This window comes from Mytilus galloprovincialis, chromosome 13 (genome assembly GCF_965363235.1).
Source record: "Mytilus galloprovincialis chromosome 13, xbMytGall1.hap1.1, whole genome shotgun sequence".
Taxonomy (NCBI): domain Eukaryota; kingdom Metazoa; phylum Mollusca; class Bivalvia; order Mytilida; family Mytilidae; genus Mytilus; species Mytilus galloprovincialis.
Genome location: NC_134850.1, coordinates 62,378,073 through 62,389,726, shown reverse-complemented (window position 1 = coordinate 62,389,726; position 11,654 = coordinate 62,378,073). Strand labels below are relative to the sequence as shown.

General features: G+C 34.0%; 1 pseudogene; it reads left to right on the top strand.

Moving 5' to 3' along the window:
* Positions 1 to 1,463: 1,463 nt before the first annotated feature.
* LOC143056171 (uncharacterized) lies at positions 1,464 to 8,052 on the top strand (annotated as a pseudogene).
* The last annotated feature ends 3,602 nt before the right edge of the window (positions 8,053 to 11,654 follow it).

Genomic DNA, 11,654 nt, shown 5'->3' with positions numbered 1-11,654 from the left:
TTGTAAACCAATAATATTTCTATGTCAGGACGGATCGTATGATAAAAATGACACCAACTTTGGAACACAATACACCTATATTGCTAATCCTGGCTGACCCGGCCTCTTGGACTTTTGAAGCATACAACAATCACTTTTCCATTGTGGCTTCAGATATTTTGTTGTATGATGTCAAATTTTTACGGGAACCTGTGCGATATCCAGTAATGGCAGACAAATAGCGGTAAGGTGTATTTATACCATATCTAAAAATTTAGCGCACCCTTATTTTCTCTCTGTATCCATAATAATGTACCGTCACTAAAGTGACTTTTTAAGTCAGTTAGTTTGTGATGGTTTTTTTTAAACAAAACTATTTTACAGCATCATCCAACACTCACATGACTGATTCATATACTTTATTTTAAAATAAAAAGTACATGTATGGGAAGTTCTCTTCTTGGAATAGTATACTGTTAATATAATTTGAAGACAAATGGAAGAAGGCAAAGAAAAATACATGATTTTGTTTGTAGCCGAACGTCCAGTGGCAAAGGCTTCATTCATGTTCAGATGAGTATATTTTTCTGAGTTTCAGACTCCCAGATATCATTTATAATCGTTATGGATAAGTCTGGCTAAATTGACGAGATGGTGCAAATGTATATAGTTTTTTTACGTTATAATACAACACTTTTATCATTAATATCCCATAATTCATCCACTGTACAGTTTTCGTATGAACATTTGTCAAAACAGAATCTTAAATGAATGTAAATCCAAGGCAAACAAGGTAAATTACGATTAAAATTCCATGAATTAAATGCAGAGATATATTAATGACAGTATGATGAGGATGTTAAAAACGGGGAACGAAGAAACATAAAAAATAATGATGTTTCCTATGCAATCTTATAAAAATATTTCTCCGATGAGTTGGATAACCTGCTATTCACTTCGATATTTGTACATGTAACGTGTGATCAGAAAGAAATATAGAAAATCTGCTATTATCAAAGTAATTGGAAGTGATTTATTTCTTCTAAATTCTAAAGTGCCCTTACTGCAGTGACGTCAGTTTAGAACTGTTCTACAGTCCTGACTGATTTAGTCAGTTCTGCTGACAGTTCTACGGTTAGAACTGATTTGGACAGTTCTACCTAGAAGTGATTTAGACAGTTCTACCCTAGAACTGATCCTGACAGTTCTACCTAGAACTGATTCTGACAGTTATACTTAGAACAGTTCTAGGGTAGAACTGTTCTAGGTAGAACTGTTCTAGGACAGGTTAGAACAGTTCTATGACAGTTCTCCTGACAGTTCTAATGACAGGTTAGAAGTGATCTCCACTGTAGATGGAGATTTGTCTCATTGGCATTTATACCACATCTTCTGATATCTATTGAACGTTAAATAAAGCTTGATTGTATGACTGCGATGCATGCTGCTAGGTTCCATATATGTCAACGTAAAAACAATTTAGAATGCAAGGTTTGATCCCCGAATTAGACAATATTATGCAATATTGAACAATTATCAAACAAGCCAAAGAAAACCAGATTTAACCCACGATTTGTTTAGAAAAATGCCTGTGCCAAAATGTTTAATCATTTTTTTTATCAAATTTTACAAACTTCAGCAAGGATTGTCGTTTTATAGATATGACTATGCATAAAAACTAATGGGCATCAGATGAAACAATCTTATATTTTCAAACAAAACAAAACTTATGCAGGACAGACAGACTCCATTAAACTTATGCAAGGCGGACAGACACCAATATATTGTTGTAGTGAAACTAGTCGGTGTGTTATCATCAAACAATCAAATTCGTTATAGCCCTATTCACAAACAAAAGTGAAGCGGAATAAACTTATGTTAATCCAATCTGTTGATATACTAGTCTAAACAATATTTTATACAAAAAGTATTTGAATTGGATTAGGCAACAGGCATAGCCTATATAAGCCCTCTCCATAGTATACTGATTACAGGCATAAATAATCGGTAATAGTTAAAAAATATTCGTTATCTTGGAATTTCTTTTTTTGTAGTAATGTATGAGCAGCAACAGATCTTTCAAGAGCCTTTTCGCGATCATTCAAATACAGTACCCGATATTTCACGATCCGAAACATTATTTTTTTTTAAAATCTTACCGTTTTTGTAAAGTTTATGAATAAACTGAATCAGAATACCTTTTAGAACTATTACATTAATATTGAACTATATTTTTAAGGGATAAATAGTTTATGTATTAGAAATTTGAAGAAAAATAAATCTTGTTTCTCTGAAATTTCAAATAGAAATCTGCCTTTTGTAATTTATCAAGCCTGCGACTTTTGTCGCAGAAAGCTTGACATAGTGAAGTGATCCAGCGGCGTCGGAGTTAGCTGACTTCGTTAAAGCTGAATATTTTAAAAGGTTGAAGAACTTGATGCTTCATACTTTATATATATATAGATGCCTCATGTTACTAAGGTTCCGTCTCAGTCACATGGTCCGAGACCACTATTCATTCGTAGTGCATTTCGTTTCGAACATAAATGAATATTAAAAAAATTCCACCTGGGCTTTCTCAATAAAATTTTTACAGTGTGTTGTACTACTTTTAGGACAAATTATATCAAAATTATACGTTTTATAAGCGAATAAGATTATATACTTTAACGTGAGTTTAGTACAATTTAATGCAGGGGAAAGTAATGAACAATACAACGGTAACTAAAGTATATCTTTTACAAATCAGCCCAATACCAGTAGAGCGCTAGAACGGATATATGTGGTCTAATAGGGTAATTTCACCTCTTAGAACCCGTAGTTACCACCAGAGACACGAACATCTTTTTCTGAAGTCCAACGTTTAGCACATGTGTTATAAGCAAATAAGAAACGAATAAGTAACCGGGTATCTGTTGAGCGTTGAAACGGGTACATACGCGCTAATAGGATTGTTTCCCCCTCTTAGAACACATAGTTACCACCAGAGACAAGAAAACAATTGAAAATAATTTTCTAAAAGGTGCAACGTATAACAAACGTATTATAAGCGAAGACGGAACTAATAAGTAACAGTGTACCATTCGAGCGCTGGATTGGGTACATACGCGCTTATAGAGACGTTACGCACGGAACTGGTGACACTCAAGAAAAAATATCGTGTCATAAGCAACACTTGGTCACTATATTGTCGTTGCTACTAGAAAACATAAATTTTACATCAAAATAAAGCTGAATGTCTTGGGATAAAAGAATTTATTCTAAGTCTTGAATTACATTTTAATACAAGTGTATGTGAATAAACCGAACACGATTTATAAATAACGTAATTTTTCTCGTGTCCCGCGTTACAAATAGATGCCGATATTTGGGCAAAATTTTCTGAAGATTTGTGATTTTTTCACCAATAGTCACCATTTTCGGGCAGCGCAACGTTCAACGTCATAGCATTGTGACGTCAAAAAATTTGAACACAACCAGTACTAGAAGCCAAGAAATGGGCCCCTGAATGAGATATTAAAAAGTGTCCCACAAGCAGGGAAATATTTTAGCCGAACTTACGGACTTGATTTTTATGAACAGAATACTGGTAAGATAATCAATATGGTATCATTATTTTGTACAAAGACTCGCCTTTTAAATCATTTATTTTTTTTCTTTGTTGTTACATCGGTTTACACAGGTCGGAATTTTTCTCATGTCCAAGAATTTGTCACAAGTACAGTTTTCACACATTTTCCGGCACTAATCCGTCGAATGAGATTAAAGTAATTTGTTTTATTGAATATTTCCTTAATTCTATTTACCGCTTTACAAAGTACAAACCTTTCTTCGCATTTTGAGCCTTGAAACATGACAATGCGCCCATGTTTGCACAAATTACAAACAAAACCGCATGTCCAATAACAGTCGGAAAGCTGACACCGGTTTGACCCCATTTCTTAAAGCAACAATGGACGTCATGTGATTACCATATATGGTTACCAAAAAAAGTAAAGCCCGTTTTTGTGAAATTTGTAGTTTTTTTAGATGAATTAAAACTAATTTCCTTTTAAGTGAACATTCTTGAGTATATAATTAATATATTACTCAACTCAATTATGGATTAAACTCATGTTTTTCTCTCAAAATGTGCTGAATTTAAATTATGTTATGTAACATAAATTTGACTATGATATGTCAAATTTGTGCCACTTGATACGCTAAGATACGCAAATGTGCCACTTCGATGTGTCGATATTTCTGACGAAGCGGGGCCGACGGTATTTCATGAGTTACGTCCCTTTGTTTGACACTATTATGAACAAACTATTGTTAAATCATGCACCATATGCTGTTCTTTACATGTGGATATTATTAAAATAATCTTATTAAATATATTTTGATACTGTAAACATGTGCCAAAAAATTAGAGAAACACATTTTATCACTTTCAGAACTCAGTCCCAGTGAAATAGGCCCTATGCGCCCCTATGTGCCATAACAAGGATAATAATTAAATATTAATTTAATTCCAAGAGAATTTAATATTTATGTTTTGGTAAGTATTTTTACTGCTGTAACCAAATTAGTTTAACACAGAAATAAATGTCTACTCAATTAATACAAGGGGTAGCCAAAAAAATCATGAATAATGGATCAACACAGGATTAAACTGATAACAAAAACAGGAGTTCCTTTTCATTACTGATACCTGGTCCTACCTTTTTAATTTAAACTTAAAAGGGATCATAATGAAAGTATTCTGCATGTAAAATCTTCATTATTTTAAATAAAAGGAAATTAGTTTGCAATCCTTGTATGAACAAACTAAATATAACAATAAATGTTGTCTCATTGATTTCATCCAAGTTAGTGCTAATGAATGGACTCAAATTATAAAAAAAAACCACTACATTAAACCAATAAACAAATGGTGCTAATCAAGAACTTGAAACAAAAAAGACTCAGTAATATTTTTCTTCTTCTATTTGAAATAAATAATAATAACATTAAAAAAACTATGCATTTTTATGTTTATAGTCGAAAACAATTCTTCTCTTTCAATTTTAGCATTTTATTTAATGGCAGCTGAGGATAAAACAAACATTTTTTTCTTCTTCTCGGGGTCAAAAACAAATTATTACATTTTATCCAGAAATTAAAACTTTTTTCTTCCAAAAAGACGGCCAATTTATTATGTTTAAGTATTATTCTCTTTAATAAGAAGAACCATGATGAACCATGCTTTAAAAAATCAAAGGAATCTATTTCTGACCTAAACGGCAATTTAAAAACAGACAAAAGAAAAAATCAAATTGGCGCCAAATTATTTTTTTCGCGAAATTAACGCAATTTCAGAATCAGTCCCATTGTTGTCTTAAGAAAGTAGCAGCAACGGTCGTTTCTAAGGGCTTGCTTTCCGACTGAAAATGTCACATACATGGGACTCCGTTTTTGAAAGTTACACGTAACGTTACAGAAGTTTTTGTTGTTGATAATTGTCAAAATGATAAATGTATGCATTGTATGGCCTTTCGAGGGCCCTGATTTGAATAAATAAATTAGTCTATTCAGAAACGAGAAATATATTCGCTCTTCATAATTTGAAGATTACATTATCTGTGAAAATCAGTCGGATATTATTAAACTATTCAAGATTATCTGCAAGTGTTTGTATTTGTATTTATTAAAACTGCAATCTTCTGAAGTGATTTCTTCGCCGGAGGAAATAGAAGAACACAAAACATCAAAAGCCTTGACGGAAGATTTAAAAACAGTTATTGACAACTGTAAGAGGAAAAGATCGGATGACTCTTTGAAAACGATGAATGTTAATATTTCATTAGTAGGTGGTGAAAAAATCAGTGACAATAAATTCAGAAAGAAACTGGCTAGGAAATTGGGATTACCAGTAAGAAGAGTTAGCCGTGGTCATGCAATTAGAACAAGAATACTTAAATCTGAAAAATCAAGCTGGACTTACACAAATAGAAAAACTAGATCAGATGCAATAACACCTGACACGAAGAAACGTATCTATGATTCTGGTGTAAGCCTGGTATTTCTCGTCCGACTGGTAACAAGGCAGATATCAAAAGGGTCCACATTGGTCCGAAAACTTATTCAGGCCACATGACACACATACTAGAAAAAACACAGACCTATGTGTATTTGGACTTTATCGGAAAAAATCCCTCTATTAAGATAGCTCAAAGAATGTTCGAAAGGTTCCAACCCTACTTTGTGCGACCCGTCCGACCTAAGGATAGACAAACATGTTGCTGCAAGTACCATGTAGAATTTAAAACTGTCTTTAAATCGTGTATGGAATTCCGAAAGAAACTTTTGATAGAAAATGAACCGAATGAATGCTTTTCTACTCCTATTTACGATTCAATATCTGATGTCGTTAATGCAACATTATGCGAAAAAAGTTGATGGCTCACACAATTTACAGTGCCCTTAAAAGAAACTTCCGATTGTGGAGTTAAAATCTTGAATTTTCTGCCTTGTCAACCTGATGTATCTGACACTGCGGAATTTGTAAAGTGGGAAAAGTTTGAAAATGTAAGCGTTGATGTTAAAGGGAACAAAACCATAAAGACACTAATGCTCGTGAAAAAAGAAAGTCAAGTTGGTGAATTGTTTTCATATTTCAGAAAACTAATTGAAACTTTTCCAGTGCATTAGCACAGACCTACATGGCAAAATGAACAATCTTGTTATAAATCTCCCAGAAAAGCAATGTGTTTGTGTGCATGAATTTAGTGAAAATTACAGGTGTTAAGAGCTTACTGAAATTCAAAGTGCTTACTTTCAAAAATCCGAAGTGTCGGTCCATGTTACTATTCTACATAGACATGCATTGCTAGAATACGATGGTGTTGATAGTTCAGAAGACTTTCCTGAAATTATCACGGAACAATTTTTCGTTATAAGCCTAGATTTAGTTCATGATCAATACTTTATTCAACAAGTCCGAAATTATATAGCGGAATATCATATTCAGTAGAGACAATCCACGAGTTTACTGACGGGTGTGCAGCCCAGTACATTTGTATAAGAGCAGACACTGTTTCGGAGATATTAGTCAAACAAGCGACGACTTTTGATGTCAACATTTCACAAGAAATTTCTTTGAAACTTCCCATGCAAAAGGTATTTATAATAATTTAGTTTTTTATCCTCGAACTTACTACTATGATTGCCTTTAAATGCAGTTGAATGTCAGTCCGTCTGTCAGTCTCTACGCTAGATATCTTGGACACAGATTTAATGATTTTTCTCACATTTTCGAGTACAATGGAATACATATTATCTAGCTTTTGATTGAATATTTATGAGTTATTTGTGTAAAATGTAAATATTTTAAAAGCGGTCGGATATTTACATTATCGGTAAACTGTTTTCTTTCAATCTCTCATATTATGGGTTAATGTTCGAAAACATTATTCTAGAAAGTTTGTTTTTTTACATGTTTTTTTTTATTATATCGAATTTGAAATAAATGTGTTTTGCTAAAACATGTGTGTTGGACTAAATTACACCTGACACAAAAATAAATACGTTGTATCAAGGAACAGGGCTTTTATTTCTGTTCTTCATCTTGGCAGTAGCTGTAGGGTATTGAATGTATCTCTTATATTTCTCGTGACTTTCGGTATTGTTACTATTATAAAAATCATAAACCTTGAACGCGGTAAAATGGTAAGGTCCAATGTCTTGCAGTTGACATAAAAAACTTATCTGTGCATTTCAGGACCACAAGACGCTGCTGGAGGAATTATTAAGAGACAAGCCGACTGTGCCATTGTACGCGGACAGACTCAGATAAGGACAGCAAAAGATCTCTATGAATACGCGAATTCATTTCTAACACAACCAAGGTCACATTGTAAGAGAAGAATATTCCAATATGCGGAAACAGTTCACCGTGACAACAGACTGTCTTTTAAGCCGGTGCCTAGCATTCGATCTCTTCACCAATTAAGAGCTAGTCGTGATTCTGCTAAAGGATTGGTAAATATCAGTAAATTGTCTTGTTTCCGTGTAAACTGTTGTCATCACATTTATGACCAGTGTTCTAATTAGATAAAAACTGGTGGTTATACAGAATGGGAAATGAAGCGAGAATACATAGCGGATGCACAAGAAAATGAAGAAAATGAACAAGTGTCTCTGCAAGAATCAGTTTCGGTTTCGCATTGACACAACGGTATCTTCGGGATCTTTACTCCCTGCGGGAACACCTGTTTTTCGTGGTCTATATTACAACAAAACGAATTCGCCTTTCCAATATCGTCTTGTGAACAGGAAAGCGGTTGTACCTGCTGCGTCAGTGGTCTATATTTGTTCGGAAGTAACCGCAAACAATGTCATTCGAATCACAGAAGAAACACATTTACATTTTTTAGAATGTATTAATGAAATAAAATGCTAGAAATTTATTAATCAATATTTATCCCTATAAAGAAACAGTAGTTATAAAAACCAATAATATATGAAAATATATACATGTACATGTAGGGAATGCTTAAAAGAGGTAAAAACCAATGGGGGGACAATCGTGACAAACATAAATTCATACATATATTCCATTAACAACAAACGTGTATTTCGACGTTATTTTAATGTAACGTCAGGTATCAACAGTATCGTGCGTAACGTCATAGTCATGTCACCCCTTAGAAGCCAAAGTTACTACCAGAGACATGAAAATATTTATTTTTAAAAGTGCAACGTAAAACACACGTATTATATGCGAATAAGGAATGCATAAGTAACAGGGCATCAATCGTGCGCTGAAACGGGCACATACGCGCTTGTATGGTAATATCACCTCTTAGAACCCAAAGTTACCAACAGAGACACGAAAATATTTCTTTTTTAAAGTGCAATGTATAACAAACGTATTATAAGCGAATAAGTAACGAATAAGTAACAGGGTAACAAACGAGCGCTGGGACGGGTACATACGCGCTGTTAAAATTATATCACCTCTAAGAACCCAAATCTACCACCAGATACAATAAAACAATTGAAAATCATTTTTTAAAAGGTGCAACGTATAACACACGTATTAAACGCGAATAAGGAACGAATAAGTAACAGGGTATCAGTCGCGCGCTAAAACGGGAACATACGCGCTCATAGTGGTATTTCACCTCTAGGAACACATAGTTACTACCAGAGACACAAACATATTTCTTTTTAAAAGTGCAACGTATAACAAACGTATTATAAACGAATAATTTACGAATATGTAACAGGGTTACAGTCGAGCGCTGATACGGGAACATACACGCTTATAGAGTAATATCACCTCTTAGAACCCAAATCTACCACCAGAGACAAGAAAACAATTCAAAATTATTTTTCAAAAGGTGCAACGTATAATACACGTAGTATACGGGAATAAGTAACGAATAAGTAACAGGGTATCAGTTGAGCGCTGAAACGGGTATATACGCGCTAATTGTGGTATTTCACCTCTAAGAACATATAGTCACCACCCGAGACACGAAAATATTTCTTTTTAAAGGTGCAACGTATAACAAACGTATTATAAGCGAATAAGTAACGAATATAAGTATAAGGGTAAAAGTCGAGCGCTGAAACGGATATATACGCGCTTATAGAGTTATATCACCTCTTAGAACATAAATCTACCAATTGAGACAAAAAAACAATTGAAAATCATTTTTTAAAAGGTGCAACGTATAACACACGTACTATACGCGAATAAGGAACGAATAAGTAACAGGGTATCAGTCGAGCGCTGAAACGGGAACAAAGTTCTAATAGGCGTATTTCACATTTAAAAAACCCAAAGTTACCACCAGAGACACAAACAATATTTATTTTAAAAAGTGCAACGTATAGGACAAGTGTTATAAGCGAATAAGTAACAAGGTATCAGTCGAGCGCTGAAACAGATACATACGCGCTTATAGAGTTATATCACCTGTTAGAACATAAATCTACCAACAGAGACAAAAAACAATTGAATATCATTTTTTAAACGGTGCAACGTATAACACACGTATTAAACGCGAATAAGGAACGAATAAATAACAGGGTACCAGTTGCGCGCTAAAACGGGAACATACGCGCTCATAAGGGTATTTCACCTCTAGGAACACATAGTTACCACCAGAGACACAAACATATTTCTTTTTAAAAGTGCAACGTATAACAAAAGTATTATAAGCGAATAAGTAACGAATATAAGTAGCAGGGTAACAGTCGAGCGCTGAAACGGATACATACGCGCTTAAAGAGTTATATCACCTCTTAGAACATAATTCTACTAACAGAGACAAGAAAACTATTAAAATTCATTTTCTAAAACGTGCAACGTATAACACACGTATTATACGCGAATAAGGAACGAATAAGTAACAGGGTATCAGTCGAGCGCTGAAACGGGAACAAAGTTCTAATAGGCGTATTTCACCTTTAAAAACCCAAAGTTACCATCTGAGACACAAACACTATTTATTCTAAAAAGTGCAACGTATAAGACAAGTATTATAAGCGAATAAGGAACGAATAAGTAACAGGGTATCAGTCGAGCGCTGAAACGGATACATACGCGCTTATAGAGTTATATCACCTCTTAGAACATAAATCTACCAACAGAGACAAACAAACAATTGAATATCATTTTTTAAACGGTGCAACGTATAACACACGTATTAAACGCGAATAAGGAAAGAATAAGTAACAGGGTACCAGTCGAGCGCTGAAACGGATACATACGCGCTTATAGAGTTATATCACCCCTTAGAACATAATTCTACTAACAGAGACAAGAAAACAATTAAAAATCATTTTCTAAAACGTGCAACGTATAACACACGTATTATACGCGAATAAGGAACAAATAAGTAACAGGGTATCAGTCGAGCGCTGAAACGGGAACAAAGTTCTAATAGGCGTATTTCACATTTAAAAAACCCAAAGTTACCACCAGAGACACAAACAATATTTATTTTAAAAAGTGCAACGTATAGGACAAGTGTTATAAGCGAATAAGTAACAAGGTATCAGTCGAGCGCTGAAACAGATACATACGCGCTTATAGAGTTATATCACCTGTTAGAACATAAATCTACCAACAGAGACAAAAAAACAATTGAATATCATTTTTTAAACGGTGCAACGTATAACACACGTATTAAACGCGAATAAGGAACGAATAAGTAACAGGGTACCAGTCGCGCGATAAAACGGGAACATACGCGCTCATAGGGGTATTTCACCTCTAGGAACACATAGTTACCACCAGAGACACAAACATATTTCTTTTTAAAAGTGCAACGTATAACAAAAGTATTATAAGCGAATAAGTAACGAATATAAGTAGCAGGGTAACAGTCGTGCGCTGAAACGGATACATACGCGCTTATAGAGTTATATCATCTCTTAGAACATAATTCTACTAACAGAGACAAGAAAACTATTAAAATTCATTTTCTAAAACGTGCAACGTATAACACACGTATTATACGCGAATAAGGAAAGTGCAACGTATAACAAACGTATTATAAGCGAATAAGTAACGAATATAAGTAGCAGGGTAACAGTCGAGTGCTGAAACGGATACATACGCGCTTATAGAGTTATATCACCTCTTAGAACATAAATCTACTAACAGAGACAAGAAAACAATTTAAATTCATTTTCTAAAA